A 23249-nucleotide genomic window follows, 5' to 3' on the forward strand; every position below is an offset into this window, starting at 1 on the left:
TTTAAAGGAAATAGGTGAGCACATTGCAGATGACCTAACTATAATCTTCCAAAGTTCTCTCAATTCAGGAACTGTTCCTTTAGATTGGAAAATTGTGCAAGTCACTCTGCTATTTAAGAAAGGCGAGAGAGGGAAACCAGGGAATTATAGATCAGTTAGTCTAACATCTGTTGTCGGGAAATTGCTCGAGCCTATAATTGAGGATCGGGTGACTGAATACCTCGAAAATTTTCAGTTGATCAGAGAGAGCCAGCATGGATTTTTGAAAGGTAGTTCATGCCTGACAAACCTGATTGATTTTTTTGAGGAGGTAACAAAAGTAGTAGACAGGGGAATGGATGTTATTTGTATGGACTTCCAGAAGGCATTGGATAGTCCCATTCGATAGAATGTTAATTAAGGTCTTACGAAATTGAAGGCATATAAATGACCTGGTTAGGAAATGGCTGAGTGGCAGGAGATCGAGAGTAGGGATAATGGGCAGGTGCTCTAATTGGCAGGATGTGACTAGTGGTGTCCCGCAGGGATCTGTGTTGGGGCCTCAACTATTCATAGTATTTATTAACGACTTAGATGATGGTATAGGATGTCACTTATCCAATTTTGGCAATGACAGAAAGATAGGCAGCATTGTAGATATAGTGTAGATGGAAGCATAAAATGACAAAGGGATATTGATAGATTAATATCAATTAATCTATGGGCAAAACTGCGACAAATGGATTTCAATACAGGAAAATATGAAGTTATCCACTTTGAATCTAAAAAGGAAGGAACCGGGTACTTTCCAAATTGTGAAAAGCTAAAAACAGTGGAGGTCCAAAGAGACTTGGGAGTCTGGGTACATGATCATTAAAATTTCATGAACAGGTTCATGAACAGGTACAGAAAATAATCAAAAAGGCTAATGGAATGCTGGCCTTTATATCTAGAGGAGTAGAATACAAGTGGGTAGAAGTTATGCTGCAGCTATATAAAGCTCTGGTTAGACCACAACTAGAGTACCGTGAAAGGCACTATATAAATGCAAGTCTTTCTTTCTTGAATCTGGAATTAAAAAATAGTATCAGTAATGGTGACCATGAAACTACCAGATTGTCGGAAAAACCCAACTGGTTCACCAATATCCTTTGGGGAAGGAAATCTGCCGCCCTTACCCAACCTGGTCTATTTGTGACTCCAGACCCACAGCAATGTGGTTGACTCGCAACTGCCCTCTGAAATGGCCTAGCAAGCCACTCAGTTGTATCAAACCGCTAGGAAAAACAATCAGAATAAAACTGGACAGGCTACCCGGCATCGACTTAGGCACCGTACTCAGACACGGCAAATGCACATCCAGCCCAGTCAACCCTGAAAAGTCCTCCTCAATAACATCTGTGGACTTGTGCCAAAGTTAGGAGAGCTCTCCCACAGACTAGTCAAGCAACAGCCTGATATAGTCATACTCACAGAATCATACCTTTCAGCCAATATCCCAGACTCCTCCATCACTATCCCATGGTATGTCCAGTCCCACCGGCAGGATAGACCCACCAGAGGTAGTGGCACAGTGGTACTCAGTCAGGAGGCAGTGGCCCTGGGAGTCCTCAACTTCAACTTCGGACCCCATGAAGTTTCATAGCATCAGGTCAAGCATTAGCAAACAAACCTGCTGATTACCATCGACCACCCTCCCTCAGTTGGTGAATCAGTACACATGTTGAACACCACTTGGAAGAAGCACTGAGGGTAGCAAGGGCATAGAATGTACTCTGAGTGGGGGACTTCAATCATCACCAAGAATGGCTTGATAGCACCACTACTGACCGAGCTGGCCGAGTCCTGAAGGTTATAGCTGCCAGACTGGGCCTGCAGCAGGTAGTGAGAGAACCAACATGAAAAAAAAGCTACTTGACCTTGTCCTCAGCAATCTATCTGTCGCAGATGCACTTGACAGCATTGATAGGAGTGAACACCGCACAGTCCTTGTGGAAACGAATTCCCATCTTCACACTGAGGACACCCTCCACCATGCTAAATGGGATAGATTTAGAACAGATACAGCAGCTTCAAACTGGGCATCCATGAGGCGCTGTGAGCCATCAGCAGCAGCAGAATTTTATACCACCACAATCTGTAACCTCATGGCCTGACATATCCCTCACTCTACCATTACCATCAAGCCGGGGGACCAACCCTGGTGTCAATGAGGACTGCAGAAGAATGAAGCACCAGGTGTACCTAAAAAGGCGGTGCCAACCTGCTGAAGCCAGAACATAGGACTACATGCATGCTAAACAGTGAAAGCAGCATGCTATAGACAGAGCTAAGCGATCCCACAACCAACGGATCAGACCAAAGCTCTGCAGTCCTGCCACATCCAGTCGCGAATGGTGATGGACAATTAAACAACTGACAGGAGAAGGAGGCTCCAGGAATATCCCCATCCTCAATGATGACGGAGCCCAGCACGTGAATGCAAAAGTTAAGGCTGAAGTGTTTCCAACCACCTTGTTATGTATGCAATAAAGGGTCAAACTGAGTACTTTTTAACTAAGCAAGGTATGATCTTGGCTCTGCTTTATTTAGGCCCAAAGTGCCTGACTCACAAAATGGCTAGCCTTTTATACCTGAGCAGCCATCTGGTGGCTGCAAACATACATGACAATACCCCCTTCTGAGATCTTATCACAGGTTGAGATGGTCCGATGCTTTGCGCTCCCGGGTTGACTGTCTCAGTTCGATTCCAGCCTTGGGTGAGTGTGCCAGGTCTGTTGTGGCTGATGGCTGGATGACTGACTTGTTGGGAGTGGCAGCGGCCATGTCAGGAATTGCAAGTCCATTTTTATTGAACAGGTCCGTGATGGAAATTCCAGGTTCACTGATGACCCTTGAGTCCTCTGAAGACTGCTGGTAGGTTGGTTGGTCGTCGATGATTTCTTCATTCAACTGTTCTGGCTCATTTGTGTGCCTCAGCTTTGTCTGATCTATGTGTTTCCTGCAAGTTTGCCCATTCTTGAGCTTAATAACGAATACTCTGTTGCCCTCCTTGGCCATGACCGTACCAGCGATCCATTTGGGACCCAAATGCTAAGAGGTTGCAGGGTGACTTGGACAGGTTAGGTGAGTAGTTAAATGCATGGCAGATGCAGTATAATGTGGATACACTTTAGTGGCAAAAACATGAAGGCAGAATATTATTTGAATGGCGGCAGATTAGGAAAAGGGGAGGTGCAACAAGACCTGGGTGTCATGGTACATCAGTCATTGAAAGTTGGCATGCAGGTACAGCAGGCAGTGAAGAAGGCAAATGGCATGTTGACCTTCATAGCTAGGGGATTTGAGTATAGGAGCAGAGAGGTCTTAATGCAGTTGCACAGGGCCTTGGTGAGGTTTCACCTGGAATATTGTATTCAGTTTTGATCTCCTAATCTGAGGAAGGATGTTATTGCTATTAAGGGAGTGCAGCGAAGGTTCACCAGACTGATTCCTGGGATGGCAGGACTGACATATGAGGAGAGCATGGATCGACTGGACCTGTATTCACTGGAGTTTAGAAGAATGAGAGGGGATCTCATAGAAACATATAAAATTTTGATGGGACTTAACAGGTTAGATGCAGGAAGAATGTTCCCGATGTTGGGGAAGTCCAGAACCGGGGGTCACAGTCTAAGGATAAAGGGGTAAGCCATTTAGGACCGAGATGAGGAGAAACTTCTTCACTCAGACAGTTGTTAATCTCTGGAATTCTCTACCGCAGAGAGTTGTTGATGCTAGTTCGTTAGATATATTCAAGATGGAGTTAGATATGGCCCTGACTGCTAAAGGGATCAAGGGGTAGCGAGAGAAAACAGGAAAGGGGTACTGAGGTGAATGATCAGCCATGATCTTATTGAATGGTGGTGCAGGCTCGAAAAGCCGAATGGCCTACTCCTGCACCTATTTTCTATGTTTCTATGTTTCAAAGTAGTTGAGTAGACCCAGGAACGAACACAGCTCCGTCACATTCTGCAGCTTGGGTGCATTCTTGATGGCCTTGGTTTTCACGTCAGTAGGTCTGATGCCATCAACGGTGATTTTCCTCCCGAAGAATTCGACCTCCGGTACCATGAAGACACACTTCAAGCGTTTCAGTCTGAGTCCCACTCTATCCAAACGCAGTAGAACCTCTTCCAGGTTGTTCAGATGTTGCTTGGAGTCACGACCGGTGATCAGGATGTCATCTTGGAACATGACGGTTTTGGGAATGGACTTCTGTAGACTTTCCATATTCCTCTGGAATATTGCTGCAGCCGAGCGAATTCCAAAAGGGCACCTGTGGTAAATAAGCAGTCCTTTGTGCGTGTTAATGCACCTAAGTCTCTTCGACATCTCGACCAACTCCTGTGTCATATAGGCTGACGTCAAGTCCATTTTTGTGAACGACTTCCCTCCGGCTAGCGTTGTATCAGCCTTCAGTAACTGGTACTGATCTTGTGTCGAAACCCTGTTGATTGTAGCATTGTAGTCTCCACAGATTCTGACTGTGCCATCATTTTTCAGCACAGGAACAATGCGGCTGGCCCATTCAGTAAATTTGACCGGTGATATGATCCCTTCACGCTGGAGTCTGTCCAGTTCAATATTGACCTTCTCCCTCATCATATACGGCACTGCCCAAGCTTTATGATGGACGGGTCTTGCATTTGAGTCCATGTGGATCTGCACCTTGGCTCCCGTGAAGTTCGCGATACCCGGTTCGAATAGTGAGGGGAACTTGCTCAATACTTGGGCACATGTATCTTCCTCCGATGACAACGCCTTTATGTCGTTCCAGTCGCATCTGATTTTCTCCAACCAGCTCCTGCCAAGCAGCGTTGGGCCATTGCCTGGAACAATCCACAGCGGTAACTCGTGAACTGCAACATTGTATGACACATTCATTTGTGCACTGCCAAACACCTTTATCAGTTCTTTAGTGTACGTGCGCAGCTTGGTGTTAACAGGTCTCAGCCTGGGCCTCACAGTCTTAGTATCCCACAGCTTATTAAATGCCCTCTCGTTCATGATCGATTGACTCGTCCCCCCGTGTCCAGTTCCGTTAAACTTCACATTAATCAAAATTGGTTTACTCTTGGTTATGAAAGAGTACAGTCCATACACTTCCTCCTCTGGCATCTCGGATTGTGTATCCGGATCCGCGCTAGTCTGACCGCCATCCTCCACGTGGTGTGTCGCAGCTCGCTTGCTCATCTGCGGACACTTGCCCTGGAGATGCCCCACTCTCAGCCTTTGCAACTATATTGCTTAAATCAGCACTGCTGGTGCCGATGAATTCCCCCACAACGCCAACATGGAGAAGTCGGATACATTCCCGCTGGCAGACTTTGGGCAGCCACAGGTTTCGCGACGCAGCCAGATAGGCCCTGCCATGTGCCGCTCTGCCGAACGCCGAATCAATCGCATTTACAGTACTTGCTGAGGTTCGGTTCTTCACCGTTATTTGCTTTAGATTTCTGTCCATCGTCATACATGATTGAACGATCTGGATGGCCCTTTTTAAATCCAACTCCTCCATCGGCAGAAGTTTGCGCAGGATCACCTCGTGGTTGATACCGATAACAAAGAAGTCCCACAGCAGGTCTGCCAACACCGTACCGAACTTACACGGTCCCACTAGACATCTCAGGTCAGCAACAAATTCCGCCGCGCTCTGGCCCTCTGATCGAACGTGTATATAAAACCTGAATCTCGAGATGATGATGCTGTCGTATGGCTTGAGGTGCTCCCGTACTAATGTACACAACGCCACGTACATTTTCTCCGTTGGATCACTAGGCATGAGTAGATTCTTTATCAGACCGTAGATCTTTGAACTGCACACAGTGAGGAACACAGCCCGGCGCCGATCTACATCGTCGACCCCCTTCATTTTGTTGGCCACAAAGTACTGATTCAAACAGCTCACAAAGTCTGCCCAATCTTCTCCCTCCACGAATCACTCTAAAAATCCAATCGTGCTCATTTTGCAAACAATAGTTCTTGTATTCTCGTCGCCAAACGTTATGTATGCAATAAAGGTTCAAACTGAGTACTGTTTAACTAAGCAAGGTACAACCTTGACTCTTTTATTTAGGCCCAAAGTGCCTGACTCTCAAAATGGCTGGCCTTTTATACTGAGCAGCACCATGTGCGTGCTGCTCAGTGACCTCCAACAATGACACCATCTGGTGACTACAAACAGAATGTACATACATGACACACCTTCAGCCAGAAGTGCTGAGTGGATGATCCATTTCGGCCTCCTCCTGAGGTCCCCACCATCACAGAAGCCAGTCTTCAGCCAATTCGATTCACTCCCCGTGATATCATGAAACGGCTGAGCGCTCTGGATACATCAAAATCTAGGGGACCTGACAACATCCCGGCTGCAGTGCTATAGACATGTGCTCCAGAACTAGCCATGCCGCTAGGTAAGCTGTTCTGGCATCTACCTGACAAAGTGGGAAATTATCCAGGTATGTCCTGTCCACAAAAAGCAGGACAATCCAATCTGGCCAATTACCGCCCATCAGCCTGCTCTCAATCATCAGCGAAGTGATGGAAGGTGCCGTTGACAATGCTATCAAGTGCTGTAAGTGTTTCTCAGGGCAGTGTCCTAGGGCCAACTATCTTCAGCTGCTTCATCATTGACCTTCCCTCCATTATAAGGTATAGAATGGGGATGTTCGCTGATAATTGCAGTGTTCAGTTTCACTCATAACTCCTCAGTTAATGAAGCAGTCCATGCCCGCATGAAACAAGACCTCGACAACATTTAAGGTTAGGCTGAAAAATGGCAAATGTTATGTTCTTAACCCCTTGCACTCTGTATTACATCATCACCAGAGGGCCTATCTGTTGAAGTCCCCCAAGGGATCCCAGCATCCCTTGGGAGCAGAGTATATAAGCAGGCCACCCATGAGGTACCTGCACTCTGAAGTCTTATTAAAGGAGCCAAGGTCACACTTGCCCATTGTTCACAGTACTCAGTTTCATACTTTATTATGAGTGTATCAATTGACGACGAGGTAACGAACAACCGCGCAAAAATGCAAAGAACAGTTGGTATCCTGGAGAAGGGGATGATTGGGAGGCCTTTATAGAGAGACTTGACTAATATTTTGTGGTCAACGAGCTGGAAGGGGTCGAGAACGCTGCTAAACGAAGGGCAATCCTCCTTACTGACTGTGGGGAAACAACCTATGGCCTCATGAAGAACCTTCTGGCTCCAGTGAAACAAACATCTAAATCCTATGAAGAGTTGTGTAAGCTGGTCCGGGAGCACCTAAATCCCAAGGAAGGCGTTTTGATGGCAAGATATCAGTTCTACACGTGTCTACGGTCGGAGGGCCAGGAAATGGCGAGCTATGTTGCTGAACTAAGGCGCCTCACAGGACATTGCAAATTTGAGGGATTCCTAGAACAAATGCTTAGAGACTTTTTTCTACTTGGCATTGGCCGTGAGGTAATCCTTCGCAAACTGTTGACTGTTGAAACTCCGAATCTAAGCAAGGCCATAATGATGGTCCAGGCATTTATGTCCACCAGCGATAACACCAAACAGATTTCGCAGAGTAAAAAGGTTTCGGCCAGTACTGTGCACAAAGTAACGTCGTTTTCGAGCATGAATATACATGGCAGAATGTACATGCCGGCTGCTGTTGCACGACCTCAGATGACCCAGAGTCCGCCATCAATCGTTAATGCGAGGCAGTTAACACCTGGTTGGGGTTGTGGAGGTGATCATCGGCCCCATCAATGCCGTTTCAAGCACTATGCGTGCAACGGTTGCAGAACAATGGGACACCTCCAGCAAATGTGCAGGAGAACTGCAAACCCTGCAAACCACCACGTTACAGAGGAAAATCGATCCACTGTGGATCAAGCTGAATTGGAGACTTATACCTAGGAGGCAGAAGTGTACGGGGTACACACATTCACCAGGAAATGTCCCCCAATAATGTTGAAAGTTGAACTGAATGGAATTCCAGTATCTATGGACACGGGTGCGAGTCAGTCCATAATGAGTAAAAAGACCTTCGACAGGCTGTGACGCAATAAGGCACACAGGCCCAAGCTCAGCCCCATTCACACCAAACTAAGGACTTACACCAAGGAACTAATCCCTGCAATTGGCAGTGCAGAAGTCAAAGTCTCCTATGATGGAGCAGTACACGAACTCTCACTGTGGATCATGTCAGGGGATGGTCCACACTGTTTGGCAGAAGCTGGCTGGGAAACATCCACTGGAACTGGGATGACATCCAAGCGCTTTCCTCTGTCAACGACGCCTCATGTGCCCAGGTCCTGAGCATATTTCCATCGTTGTTTGAGCCAGGCATTGGAAGCTTTTCGGGGGCGAAATGCAGATCCATTTGGTTCCCGGTACGCAATCCATTCACCACAAGACACGGGTGGTACAACAAATGATGCATGGGAAAGTGGAAATTGAGCTGGACAGGCTGCAGCGAGAAGGCATCATCGCGCCGGTGGAATTCAACGAGTGGGCCAGTCCGATTGTCCCGGTACTTAAAGAGGACGGCACGGTCAGAATTTGTTGTGATTAGAAAGTAACGATTAACCGATTCTTGCGACAGGACCAGTATTCTCTACCCAAGGCAGACGACCTATTTGCAACCCTAGCTGGAGGGAAGACGTTCACCAAGCTGGACCGGACCTCGGCCTACATGATGCAGGAGCTGGAGGAGTCTTTGAAAGGCCTCACCTGCATCAACATGCACAAAGATCTGTTCATCTATAACAGATGCCCGTTCGGGATTCGGTCGGTCGTGGCAATCTTCCAACGGAACATGGAGAGACTACTAAAGTCAGTTCCTGGATTAAGTACCCTGCTAGAACCACTACATATGCCACTATGCAAGGGAGACGACTGGGTATGGGGGAATTCACAAGACATTGCCTTTGAGAAAGCCAGAAATCTGTTGTGTTCAAACAAACTGCTTATTCTGTATAACCCTTGTAAACGATTAGTGCTAGCTTGCGATGCGTCGTCATATGGGGTCGGTTGTGTGTTACAACAGGCTAACGAATCGGGGATTTTGTAACCGTTCGCTTATGCGTCCAGGAGTTTGTCCAAGGCCGAAAGGGCCTACAGCATGATTGAAAAAGAGGCTCAGGCGTGCGTTTACAGGATAAAAAAAATGCACCAGTACTTGGCCTCAAGTTTAAGCTTGAAACTGACCACAAGCCGCTCATATCGCTGTTCTCTGAGAGCAAAGGGATTAACACCAATGCCTCTGCCCGCATCCAAAGATGGGCACTCATTCTGTCGGCATACAACTATGTAATCTGCCACAGACCGGGCACAGAGAACTGTTCTAATGCTCTCAGTTGGCTACCATTGCCCACCACTGGGGTGGAAATGGCACAGCCTGCGGACTTGCTCATGGTAATGGAGGCATTAAAAAATGAAAAGTCACCCGTTACGGCCCACCAGATCAGGACCTGGACCAGCCAGGATCCTTTACTGTCCTTGGTAAAAAAAACTGTGTCCTCCATGGGAGCTGGTCCAGCATCCCAGCAGCGGTGCAGGATGCGATCAAGCCGTTCCAAAGCGCAAAGACGAAATGTCCCTGCAGGTGGACTGTCTGTTGTGGGGTAATCGCATGGTCTTGCCCAAGAAAGGCAGAGATACGTTCATCTGTGAACTGCACAGCACCCACCCAGACATTCTAATGAAGAAAGGCATAGACAGATCCCATGTGTGGTGACCCAGCATCGACTCAGATTTAGAGTCATGCATGCGCCAGCAACACTTGCTCTCAGCTGAGCAATGCACCCAGAGAGGCACTGCTAAGTTTGTGGTAGTGGCCCTCCAAACCGTGGTCGAGGATCCACTATGCGGTCCCACTTCTGGGCAAAATGTTCTTGGGTGTCGTGGATGCTTACTCAAAATGGATTGAATGTGCAATAATGTCTGTAAGCACGTCCACGGCCACCATTGAAAGCCTTCGAGCCATGTTTGTCACGCACGGCCTGCCTGATGTCCTAGTCAGTGGCAATGGGCCATGTTTCACCAGTGCTGAATTCAAGGAATTCATGACCCGCAATGGGATCAAGCACATCACATCTGCCCCGTTCAAGCCCGGCAGATGGCCAGGCAGAACGGGCAGTTCAGACCATCAAGCAAAGCTTGAAATGTGTATCGGAAGGCTCCTTGCAGACTCGACTGTCCCGAGTGCTGCTCAGCTACTGCACCAGACCCTACTCACTCACCGGGGTTCGCCCAGCCGAGCTGCTCATTAAAAGGCTCTCTCTTGTCCACCCTGATCTCCATGATCACGTGGAGGGCAGGCGGTATCAACAAAGTGTGTAGCATTACCGTGTAAATTTGTCACGCGATATTGAGGTCAATGGCCCTGTGTTTGTACTCAATTATGGACATGGTCCCAAATGGCTCGCTGGCATGGTCATAGCCAAAGAGGGGAGTAGGGTGTTTCAGGTCAAATTGGCCAATGGACTAACGTGCAGAAAACACTTGGACCAAATCAAATTGCGGTTCACCAACAGCTATGAACAACCTGAAGAAGGCAGCACCAACTTTGACCCTCCGACACACATACAAGTGGCAACTGACATCATGGTTGACCACGAAGCTGAACTCACCATCCCCAGCAGCCCGGCAAGGCCGGCTGCCCAACGGCCCAGTGAAGAACCAACCCACACCCGCATTTGTACCGAGATGATCGACAAGGGAGCGAAAAGCCCCAGATCGTCTCACCCCCTGTAAATAAATGTACTATTAACTTTATGAGGGAGTGATGTTATGTATTTAACCCCTTGCACCCTGTTTAACATCACCACCAGAGGGCCGACCTCTTGGAGTCCCAAGGGATCCCAGCATCTCTTGGGAGCACAGTATATAAGCAGGACACCCACGAGGTACCGGGACTCTGGAGTCTTCTTAAAGGAGCCAAGGTCACACTTGCTCATTGTTCACAGTTTCATCCTTTATTATGAGTGTATCAGCAAATAAGATTTGTGCCGTACAAGTGCCAGGCAACGACCATCTCCAACAAGAGAGAGTGTGGCCACCTCCCCATGAAATTCAATGGTATTGCTGAATCCCCCACCATCAGCATCCTGGGGGTTACCATTGACCAGAAACTTAACTGGACCAGCCATATAAATACTGTGGCAACAAGAGCAGGTCAGAGGCTGGGTTTTCTGCAATGAGTGTCTCACCTCCTGACTCACCAAAGCCTTTCCACCATTTGCAAGGCATAAGTCAGGAATGTGATGGAATGCTCTTCAGTTGCCTGGTTGAGTGCAGCTGCAACAACACCACAATCCACCACAATCGACACTATCCAGGACAAAGCAGCCCGCTTGATTGGCACCCCATCCACCACCTTAAACCTTCACTCCCTCCACCACCGACTCACCGTGTCTGCAGTGTAACCATCTACAACTTGCCAAGGCTTCTTCAACAACACCTCCTAAACCTGAAATCTCTAGCACCTAGAAGGCCAAGGGCAGCAGGTGCATGGGAACACCATCACCTCCAAATTCCCCTCCAAATCACTCACCATCCTGACTTGGAAATATATCACCGTTCCTTCATCGTCGCTGGGTCACAATCCTGGAAATCTCTCCCTTACAGCTCTGTGGGAGCACCTTCACCACATGGACTGCAATGCTCACCACCTTCTCCAGGACAACTAGAGATGGGCAATAAATGCTGGCCTTGAATGAATGAATATAAAATGTGGTGCTTTAAATATCTTGTGGAACTCAACACTGAAATCTGTCTGCTGTTCCACATCTTTTCCCCATTCATAGTATAAATATTATCTATTATTCCAAAATATACCACCTCAAATTTACTGACATTGAATTCCATCTGACACTTTTATGTCCATTCTACTTTATCAATATCCCATTGCAGCTTCCTTTGATCACCAACATTGTTTACTCTGCCTCCTATTTCAGTATTGCAAATTCAGATCCCATACTCTCTACGCCGTACCCAAACCATTGATGTCCAACAGAAACGGTCCCAGAACAGAACCCTCGGGCACATCACTAACCACTTCACCCACGCTGACCAACTCCTGTTCCCTGTTTCCTCCCTTCTCACCAGTTATTAATCCAATTTACTACCCGACCCCTAATTCCATATCTTGACCTCCCCATATATTGTGGCCTATCTGCACAAGATACCAGTTCATCTATGTGTACACTGTGTGTGCTTTACTGTCTGTGAGTGTGTCACTGTCTGTGAGTATTTCGCTCTGTGGCACTGTTATTCTCTAGGTGAGTCACTGTGTGGGTGTGTCGCTGTGTGTGGGTGGGTCACTGTGGGTGGGTCACTGTGTGGGTGAGTCACTGTGGGTGGGTCACTGTGGGTGGGTCACTGTGTGGGTGGGTCACTGTGTGGGTGGGTCACAGCGGGTGGGTCACTGTGTGAGTGGATCACTGTGTGAGTGGGTCACTCTGTCAGTGTGTCACTGTGTGGGTGGGTCACTGTGTGGGTGTGTCACTGTGTGAGTGGGTCTCAGTGTGGGTGGTACTTATTGTGTTCCTAACACAGATGAGACTGCACACAAGGAGGTTAAAGTAACAGTGTCCTCAGTCTTTATTAAGACACTCCAGAGTGAGGAACAGGCCTTCGGGGCCGGCTTATATGCAGTGCTCCCAAGGGATGCTGGGATCCCTTGGACTTCAGGGGATGAGCTCCTTGGTGGTGGAACATGGGAGTGCATGCTTTACCGATACACAACATCACTCCCCCCCAAAGTCAACGTGAAAACTATTTACAAGGTGAGGCGGTCGGGAGCCTTTCTTTCCCTGGTGGACCGCCTTGGTACAAATGTCTGTTCTGGTGTGTTGGGCTGGCGTGTTGTTGGCTCTGCAGGGCTGCTGGGCTGTTGGGCATGATGGGTTCGATTTCCTGGTCCGGCGTGGTGTCATTGATCCTTTGGGTGTCTGCTATGGGCTCGAAAAAGGTGGTGTCTGCTGTGGGTTGTTCAGGGCAGTCTGTGAACCGCAGCCTCGTTTGGTCCAGGTGCTTTCTGCAAATTTGTCCATTGTCCAGTTTGACTACAAACACTCTACTCCCTTCTTTAGCTATCAACGTGCGCACGATCCACTTGGGACCATGTCCATAGTTTAGCAAATACACAGGGTCATTCAGATCAATTTCCTGTGACAAAGTGGCGCGACCATCGTTTACAGTTTGTTGCTGCCGTCTGCTCTCTACCTGATCATGCAGGTTGGGGTGAACCAGCGAGAGTCTGGTTTTAAGTGTCCTTTTCATGAATAGCTCAGCCGGGGGCACCCTTGTGAGCCACTGGGGTCTCATGCAATATCTGAGCAGTACTCGGGACAGGCGGGTTTGGAGTGAGCCTTCTGTGACTCGTTTCAGGCTCTGTTTGATAGTTTGTACTGCCCGCTCTGCCTGCCCATTGAAGGCTGGTTTAAACGGGGCCGCGGTGACTAGATACGTCCTTACTATACAGTATAAATGCACACGAAGCCCATGCTTGAGAGAAGGTCAGTCTGTGACCTGTCCTTTATTCTTTAGCACTCAAGTGATGGAAGTGGGTGGAGCTTCCCCTTTTATATCTGAAGGTCCAGGTTAGGAGTGTCTCCCACAAGTTCACCATCTAGTGGTCAGTGTTCTCACAGTATACAACTTAGGTCAGATTATACATGGGTTACAATGCTGGTTGAATACATGACATCGACATGTTTGATCCCAATGCGGGTCATGAATTCTTTAAATTCGGCACTGGTGAAACATGGCCCGTTGTCACTGACCAGTGTGTCAGGCAGGCCGTGCGTGGCAAACATGGCCCTCAGGCTTTCAATGGTGGTGGTGGCGGTGCTTCCCAACATTATTTCACATTCAATCCATTTTGAAAAAGCATCCACCACCACCAGGAACATTTTACTGAGAAACGGGCCCGCGTAGTCGACATGGATCATTGACCATGGTCTGGAGGGCTAGAACCACAAACTTAGTGGTGCCTCTCTGGGCGCGTTGCTCAACTGAGCACACACGCTGCATTGCCGTACACAGGACTCTGAGTCAGATTCGATAACGGGACACCACACGTGGGATCTGGCTATCGCTTTCATCATTACTCTACCTGGGTGTGTGCTGTGGAGATCCGAGATGAACATCTCCCTGCCCTTTTTGGGTATCACTACGCGGTTACCCCACAACAGGCAGTCTGCCTGAATGGACAGCTCGTACTTTCGCTGCTGGAAAGGCTTGATTAGCTCTTGCAGTTCAACGAGGATGCTGGCCCAGCTCCCATGTAGTACACAGTTTTTTACTCGGGATAGCAGAGGATCTTGGCTGGTACAAGTCCTAATCTGGTGGGCCATAACAGGTGATTGATCATTTTCAAATGCTTCCATGACCATCAACAAGTCTGCGGGCTGCACCACCATCAACAAGTTTGCAGGCTGCGCCATTTCCACCCCCGTGGTGGGCAATGGTAGCCAACTGAGAGCATCTGCACAGTTCTCGGTGCCTGGCCTGTGGCGGATGGTATAGTTATACACTGATAGCGCGAGTGCCCACCTTTGTTTGCGGGCTGAGGCATTAGTATTTATCCCCTTGTTTTCAGCGAACAGGGATGTGAGGGGCTTGTGATTGGTTTCCAGCTCATAATTTGAGGTCAAACAGGTACTGATGCATTTTCTTTACCCCGAACACACACGCTAATACCTCTTTCTCAATCATGCTGTAGGACCTCTCGGCCTTAGACAAGCTCCTGGAGGCATAGGCGACAGGTTGCAACTTCCCCGCAACGTTAGCTTGTTGTAATACACACCCAACTCCGTAGGACGATGCATCACATGCTAGCATGAGTCTTTTACACGGGTTATACAATACAAGCAGCTTGTTGGAGCATAAAATGTTTCTGGCTTTCTCAAAAGCAATTACTTGTTTTTTTTCCCAGACCCAGTTCTCACCTTTACGCAATAACACATGTAGGGGCTCTAAGAGGGTGCTTAACTCTGGTAGGAAGTTACCAAAATAGTTGAGGAGCCCCAGGAACGACCGCAGCTCCATGACATTCTGTGGCCTGGGTGCGTTCCTGATAGCCTCTGTCTTGGCATCTGTGGGCTGAATGCCGTCCGCCGCGATCTTTCTCCCCAAAATCTCCACTGCTGTTGCCATGAAGATGCATTTCGACCTCTTCAGCCGCAGCCCTACGCGATCCAGTCGCTGGAGGACCTCCTCCAAGTTTTGTAGGTTCTCGGCGGTGTCCCGACCCGTGACCAATATGTCGTCCTGAAAAACCACCATGTGTGGTATCGACTTGAGTTGGCTCTCCATGTTTCTCTAGAAGGTCGCTGCAGGCGACCGAATTACAAAAGGGCATCTGTTTTAGATGAACAGTCCCTTGTGCGTGTTGATGCAGGTGAGGCCCTTCGAAGACTCCTGCAGCTCCTGCGTCATGTAGGCCGAAGTCAGGTCAAGCTTGGTGAACATCTTGCCTTCTGCCAGCGTCGCAGTTAGGTCGTCTGCCTTAGGTGGCAGGTATTGGTCCTGTAGCGTGAAACGATTAAAAGTTACTTTATAATCACCGCAAATCCTGACCGTGCCATCACTTTTGAGTACTGGAACAATCGGGCTGGCCCACTCGCTGAATTCCACTGGGGAGATGATGCCCTCTCGTTGCAGCCTGTCCAGCTCAATTTCCATTCTTTCCCTCATCATGTGAGGTACCACTCGCGCCTTGTGGTGAATGGGTCTTGCCTGTGGGACCAAGTGGATCCGCACCTTCGCCCCAGAAATGTTTCCAATGCCTGGCTCAAAAAGGGAAGGAAATTTGTTAAGAACCTGGGTACATGAGGCCTCATCGACATGTGATGGCACTCAGATGTCATCCCAGTTCCAATGGATTTTGCCCAGACAGCTCCTTCCAAGCAGTGTGGTGCCATCGCCCGGGACAATTCAGAGTGGCAGTTTGTGCACCGTGCACTCGTAGGTGACCTTGACCATGGCGCTGCCCAGGACAGCGATAAGCTCTTGGTGTACATTCTCAGTTTTGTGTGGATGGAGCTCAGGACTGGTCTGAGTGCCTTGTTGCACCACAGTCTCTCAAACATATTTTTACTCATGATGGATTGGCTAGCGCCAGTGTCCAGTTCCATGGCTATGGGTAAGCCATTCAATTTTACGTTTAGGTGGACATTTCATCGAAAATGTGTGCACCTCGTGTACTTCAGCATCTGCCTCCTCGCTCTGAAGCTCGAAATTGCTTTGATCCACCAGGGACCGATCTTCCTTTGCTACGTGGTGGTTAGCAGGTTTTGCAGAGCTTGCAGCTTGTCTGCAAGCTCGTTGGGAGGTGCCCCATTGTTCCACAGCTCTTGCAAACATAATCTTTGAAGCGGCATGAATATGCTGAATGGAAGCCTCCACAATGCCAACAGGGTGTGAATTGTTTTGCATGCATCCTTTGTTACAGACTCTGAGTCATCTGGGTCACCTGAGACCGACTGGCAGTTGCAGACTCGTGGTTTCTGCCCTGTATATTTCTGCTTGCAAACACAGTTCCAGTTAATTCATGAACATTGCTTGCACTTGTGTGCTGAGTGATCTGTTTGGTGTTATCACTGGTGGACATAAACACCTGTGCTATCATAATGGCCTTACTGAGGGTCGGTGTCTCTACAGTTAAACGTTTTCGTAGGATGGTCTCCTGGCCAATGCCCAGTACAAAAAAGTCTCTGAGCGTTTGCTCCAGGGAGCCATCAAACTCACATTGTCCTGCAAGTCACCTTAGCTCGGCGACGTAGCTCACCACTTCCTGACCTTCAGATCGCTGGCACGTGTCGAACCGATATCTCATCATCAGCACGCTCTCCCTCGGGTTAAGATGCTCCAGAACCAGTGTACACAGCTCCTCATACGACTTATCTGTGGGTTTCACTGGAGCCAGAAGACTCTTCATGAGGCTATAGAACGATGCCCTGCAGACTGAGGAGCACCGCTCTCCTTTTTGCAGCGCTTCCTTCTCCGTCCAGCTTGTTAGCTACAAAGTACTGGTCTAGCCGTTCGACATAGGCTTCCCAGTCCTCACTCTCCAAGAACTTTTCCACGATGCCCACAGTTTGCTGCATCTTTGCATTGGATTCGCATATGCATCCGCAGTTATTGTGTTCCTAACACAGACGAGACTGCACACAGGGAGGTTAAAGTAACAGTGACCTCAGTCTTTATTAAGACACTCCAGAGTGAGAACAGGCCTTAGGGGCCGGCTTATATACAGTGCTCCCAAGAGATGCTGGGATCCCTTGGGATTTCAGGGGATGCACTCCCTGGTGGCAGAACATGGGTGTGCATGCTTTACAGATACACAACAGGTCTGTGTTTGGGTGAGTCACTGTGTGGGTGAGTCACTGTGTGGGTGGGCATGTGTGTGGGTGGGTCTGTGTGTGGGTGGGTTACTGTGTGGTTGGGTCACTGTGTGGGTGTGTCACTCTGTCAGTGTGTCACTGTGGGTGTGTCACCGTGGGTGGGTCTCTGTGTGGGTGGGTCACTGTGTGAGTGGGTCAGTAGTGAGTGGTGCAGTAGTGAGTGAGTGGTGTGTGTAGTAGTGAGTGAGTGGTGTGTGTAATAGTGAGTGAGTGGTGTTTGTAGTAGTGAGTGAGTGCTGTGTGCAGTAGTGAGTGAATGAGTGGTGTGTGCAGTAGTGAGTTAGTGAGTGGTGTGTGCAGTAGTGAGTGAGTGAATGGTGCGTGCATGCAGTAGTGAGTGAGTTAGTGGCGTGTGCAGTAGTGAGTGAGTGAGTGGTGTGCAGTAGTGAGTGAGTGATGTGTGAAGTAGTGAGTGAATTGTTTGTGCAGTAGTGAAAGAGCAGAGAGCGCTCTTTGATCCCAGAGAGCACACTGTGACCCCGCAGAGCGCACTGTGATCCCGCAGAGCGCACTGTGACCTCGGAGAGCGCACTGTGACCCCGGAGAGCGCACTGTGACCCCGCAGAGCGCACTGTGATGCCAGAGAGAGCACAGTGACCCCGGAGAGGGCACTGTGACCCCGGAGAGTGCACTGTGACCCCGAAGAGCGCACTGTGACCCCGGAGAGCGCAATGTGATCCCGGAAAGCGCACTGTGACCCCGGAGAACGCACTGTGACCCCGGAGAGCGCACTGTGACCCCGGAGAGGGCACTGTGATGCCGGTGAGTGAACTGTGACCTCAGTGACGGCACTGTGACCCCGGAGATCGCACTGTGAACACGGAGAGGGCACTGTGACCCCTGCGAGTGAAATGTGATGCCGGAGAGCGCACTGTGATCCCAGGAAGTGCACTGTGACCCCGGGGAGTGCACTGTGACCCCGGGGAGTGCACTGTGACCCCGGAGAGGGCAGTGTGACCCTGGAAAGGGCAATGTAACCCTGGGAGCACACTGTGACCTGGAAGGCACTGTGAACCCAGAGTGCACATTACGACCCCGGGGAGTGCACTGTGACCCCGGGGAGTGCACTGTGACCCCGGGGAGTACACTGTGACCGCGGAGAGGGCAGTGTGACCCCGGGAGTGCACTGTGACCCTGGGAGTGCACTGTGACCCAGGAGAGTGCACTGTGACCCCGGAGAGTGCAATGTAACTCCGGAGAGCACACTGTGACCCAGGAGAGTGCACTGTGACCCCGGAGAGCGCATTGTGACAACGGAGAGCACACTGTGACCCCAGAGATGGCATTGTGACCCCAGAGAGGGCACTGTGACCCCGGAGAGCGCACTGTGACCCCGGAGAACGCACTGTGACCCCGGAGAGCGCACTGTGACCCCGGAGAGCGCACTGTGATCCTGCAGAGCGCACTGTGACCCCGGAGAGGGCACTGTGACCCCGGAGAGCGCACTGTGACCCCGCAGAGCGCACTGTGATCCCGGAGAGAGCACAGTGACCATGGTGAGCGCACTGTGACTCCGTAGAGTGCACTGTGACCCCGAAGAGCGCACTGTGACCCCGGAGAGTGCACTGTGACCCCGGAGAGCACACTGTGACCCCGGAGAGCGCACTGTGTTGTGTATGCAATAACTCAATCGACTGAAAACTGTAAACTCCGAACAGATACAAACCTGGCTCTACTTTATTAGTGCCCAATGTGATTACATTACAAGATGGCTGGCCTTTTATACTTGGGCCACACACACGTGTGCACAGCCAAATGACCTCTGACAGTGGCGCCACCTGGTGGCTAGTAAACCTAAGCATACACACATGACACACTGTGACCCTGGAGAGTGAACTGTGACCCTAGAGAACACAATGTGACCTGGAGTGCACTGTGACCCTGGACAGTGTCCCAATGGAGAGTGAACTGTGACCCTGGAGACCACACTGTGACCCTGGAGAGTGAACTGTGACCCCAGAGAGTGTAATGTGACACCGGAGGTTGAACTGTGTCCCCGGGGATTGCACTGTGACCCCGGCGAGTGAACTGTGACCCCAGAAAGCGCACTGTAACCCTGGAGTGTGCACTATGAACCTGGAGGGGGCACTGTGAGCCTGGAAGCACACTGTGACCCTGGAGAGTGCACTATTACCCTGGATGGGGCACTGTGACCCTGGAAGCGCACTGTGACACTGGAGAGTGCACTATGACCCCAGAGAGTACACTTTGACTCCAAAGAATGAACTGTGACTCTGGAGAGTGAATTGTGACCTCGGAGAGTGCACTGTGACTCTGGAGAGCGCACTGTGGCCCCGGAGAGCACACTGTGACCCCGGAGAGCGCAATGTGACCCCGGAGAGGGCACTGTGACCGCGAAGAGGGTACTGTGACCCCGGGGAGTGCTCTGTGACCCCGGGGAGCGCTCTGTGACCCCGGAGAGCGCTCTGTGAGCCCAGAGAGCGCACTGTGTTGTGTATGTAATAACTCAATAGACTGAATACTGTAAACGCCGAACAGATACAAACCTGGCTCTACTTTATTAGCGCCCAATGTGATTACATTACAAGATGTCTGGCCTTTTATACTTGGGCCGCACACACGTGTGCACAGCCCAATGACCTCCAACAGTGGCGCCACCTGGTGGCTAGTAAACCAATGCATACATACATGACACACTGTGACCCCGGAGAGTGAACTGTGACCACAGAGAGCGCAATGTGACCTGGAGCGCACTGTGACCCTGGATAGTGTCCCACTGGAGAGTGAACTGCGACCCCAGAGAGTGGACTATAACCTCAGAGAGTGCACTGTGACCCTGGAGAGTAAACTATGACCCCAGAGAGGGCATTGTGACCCCGGCGAATGAACTGTGACCCCAGAGAGTGAACTGTGAACCCAGAGAGAAAACTGTGACCCTGGAGTGAACTGTGACTCCGGAGAGTGAACTGTGACCCCAGAGAGTGAATTGTGATCTAGGAGAGTACACTGTGACCCCGGAGAGTGCACTGTGACCCAGGAGAGCGCACTGTGACCCCGGAGAGTGCATTGTGACTCCGGAGAGGGCAATGTGACCCCAGAAAGTGAACTTTGACCCCGGAGAGCACACTGTGACCCTGGAGAACACACTGTGACCGCCGGAGAGGGCACTGTGAGACCAGCAAGTGAACTGTGACCCTGGAGATTGCACTGTGAACTGGAGCAAACGGTGACCCCAGACAGTATCCCACAGGAGAGTGAACTGTGACCCCGGAAAGCACACCATGAACCCAGAGACGGCACTGTAACCACGGAGAGTGCACTGTGACCATGGAGATTGCACTGTGACATCAGAGAGCACACTGTCACCCTAGAGAATGCACTGTGACCCCGGAGAGGGCAGTGTGACCCCGGAGAGTGCACTGTGACCCCGGAGAGCGCACTGTGATCCCGGAGATTGCACTATGACCCCGGAGGGTGCACTATGAGCCCAGAGAGGGCAGTGTGACCCCCGAGAGGGCAGTGTGACCCCAGAGAATGAACTGTGACCCCGGAGTGAACTTTGACCCCGGAATGTGAACTGTGACCTCGGAGAGTGAACTGTGACCTTGGAGAGTGCACTGTGATGCCGGAGAGCGCTCTGTGACACTAGTGAATGCACTATGACCCCGGAGAGGGCACTGTGATGCCGGTGAGTGAACTGTGACCCCAGTGACGGAGCTGTGACCCCGGAGATCGCACTGTGAACACGGAGGGGGCACTGTGACCCCGGCGAGTGAAATGTGATGCCAGAGAGCGCACTGTGACCTCGGGAGGTATACTGTGACGCCGGAGAGCATACTGTGACCTGGAAGGCACTGTGAATCCGGAGTGCGCATTATGACCCCGGGGAGTGCACTGTGACCCCGGGGAGTGCACTGTGACCCCGGAGAGGGCAGTGTGACCCTGGAAAGGGCAATGTAACCCTGGGAGCACACTGTGACCTGGAAGGCACTGTGAACCCAGAGTGCGCATTACGACCCCGGGGAGTGCACTGTGACCCCGGGGAGTGCACTGTGACCCCGGGGAGTACACTGTGACCCAGGAGAGTGCACCGTGACCCCGGAGAGTGCAATGTTACCCCGGAGTGTGCACTGTGACCCAGGAGAGTGCACTGTGACCCCGGAGAGCGCATTGTGACAACGGAGAGCACATTGTGACCCCAGAGAGGGCATTGTGACCCCGGAGAGCGCACTGTGACCCCGGAGAGCGCACTGTGACCCCGGAGAGGGCACTGTGACCCCGGAGAGTGAACTGTGACCCCAGAGAGTGAACTGTGACCCTGGAGTGAACTGTGACGCTGTAGAGTGAACTGTGACTCCAGAGAGTGAATTGTGATCGAGGTGAGTGCACTGTGACCCCGGAGAGCGCACTGTGACCCCGGAGAGCGCACTCTGACCCTGGAGAGTGCACTGTGACCCCGGAGAAGGCAATATGACCCCGGAAAGCAAACTTTGACTCCGGAGAGCACACTGTGCCCCTGGAGAACGCACAGTGACCCCCGGAGAGGGCACTGTGACACCAGCAAGTGAACTGTGACCCCAGAAAGTGAATTGTGACCTAGGAGAGCGCACTGTGACAAACGCAGAGGGCACTGTGACCCTGGAGAGGGATTTGCGGCCCCAGAGAGTGAACTGTGACCTCGGAGAGTGAACTGTGACCTTGGAGAGCGCACTGTGATGCCGGAGAGCACTCTGTAACACTAGTGAATGCACTATCACCGCGGAGAGGGCACTGTGGCGCCGGTGAGTGAACTGTGACCCCAGTGATGGCACTGTGACCCCGGAGATCGCACTGTGAACACGGAGAGGGCACTGTGACCCCTGCGAGTGAAATGTGATGCTGGAGAGCGCACTGTGACCCCAGGAAGTGCACTGTGACCCCGGAGAGCACACTGTAACCTGGAAGGCACTGTGAACCCAGAGTGCGCATTATGACCCCGGGGAGTGCACTGTGACCCCGGAGAGTGCAATGTGACCCCGGAGAGCGCACTGTGACCCAGGAGAGTGCACTGTGACCCAGGAGAGTTCACTGTGACCCCGGAGTGCGCATTGTGACCACAGAGAGTGCACAGTGACCCCAAAGAGGGCACTGTGACGCCGGTGAGTGAACTGTCACCTCAGTGACGGCACTGTGACCCCGGAGATCGCACTGTGAACACGGAGAGGGCACTGTGACCCCTGCGAGTGAAATGTGATGCCGGAGAGCGCACTGTGATCCCAGGAAGTGCACTGTGACCCCGGGGAGTGCACTGTGACCCCGGGGAGTGCACTGTGACCCCGGAGAGGGCAGTGTGACCCTGGAAAGGGCAATGTAACCCTGGGAGCACACTGTGACCTGGAAGGCACTGTGAACCCAGAGTGCACATTACGACCCCGGGGAGTGCACTGTGACCCCGGGGAGTGCACTGTGACCCCGGGGAGTACACTGTGACCGCGGAGAGGGCAGTGTGACCCCGGGAGTGCACTGTGACCCTGGGAGTGCACTGTGACCCAGGAGAGTGCACTGTGACCCCGGAGAGTGCAACGTAACCCCGGAGAGCACACTGTGACCCAGGAGAGTGCACTGTGACCCCGGAGAGCGCATTGTGACAACGGAGAGCACACTGTGACCCCAGAGACGGCATTGTGACCCCAGAGAGGGCACTGTGACCGCGGAGAGGGTACTGTGACCCCGGGGAGTACTCTGTGACCCCGGGGAGTGCTCTGTGACGCCGGAGAGCGCTCTGTGAGCCCAGAGAGCGCACTGTGTTGTGTATGCAATAACTCAATAGATTGAATACTGTAAACACCGAACAGATACAATCCTGGCTCTACTTTATTCGCACCCAATGTGATTACATT

The sequence above is a fragment of the Pristiophorus japonicus genome, chromosome 15, assembly GCF_044704955.1.
Source record: "Pristiophorus japonicus isolate sPriJap1 chromosome 15, sPriJap1.hap1, whole genome shotgun sequence".
In the NCBI taxonomy this organism is placed as follows: domain Eukaryota; kingdom Metazoa; phylum Chordata; class Chondrichthyes; family Pristiophoridae; genus Pristiophorus; species Pristiophorus japonicus.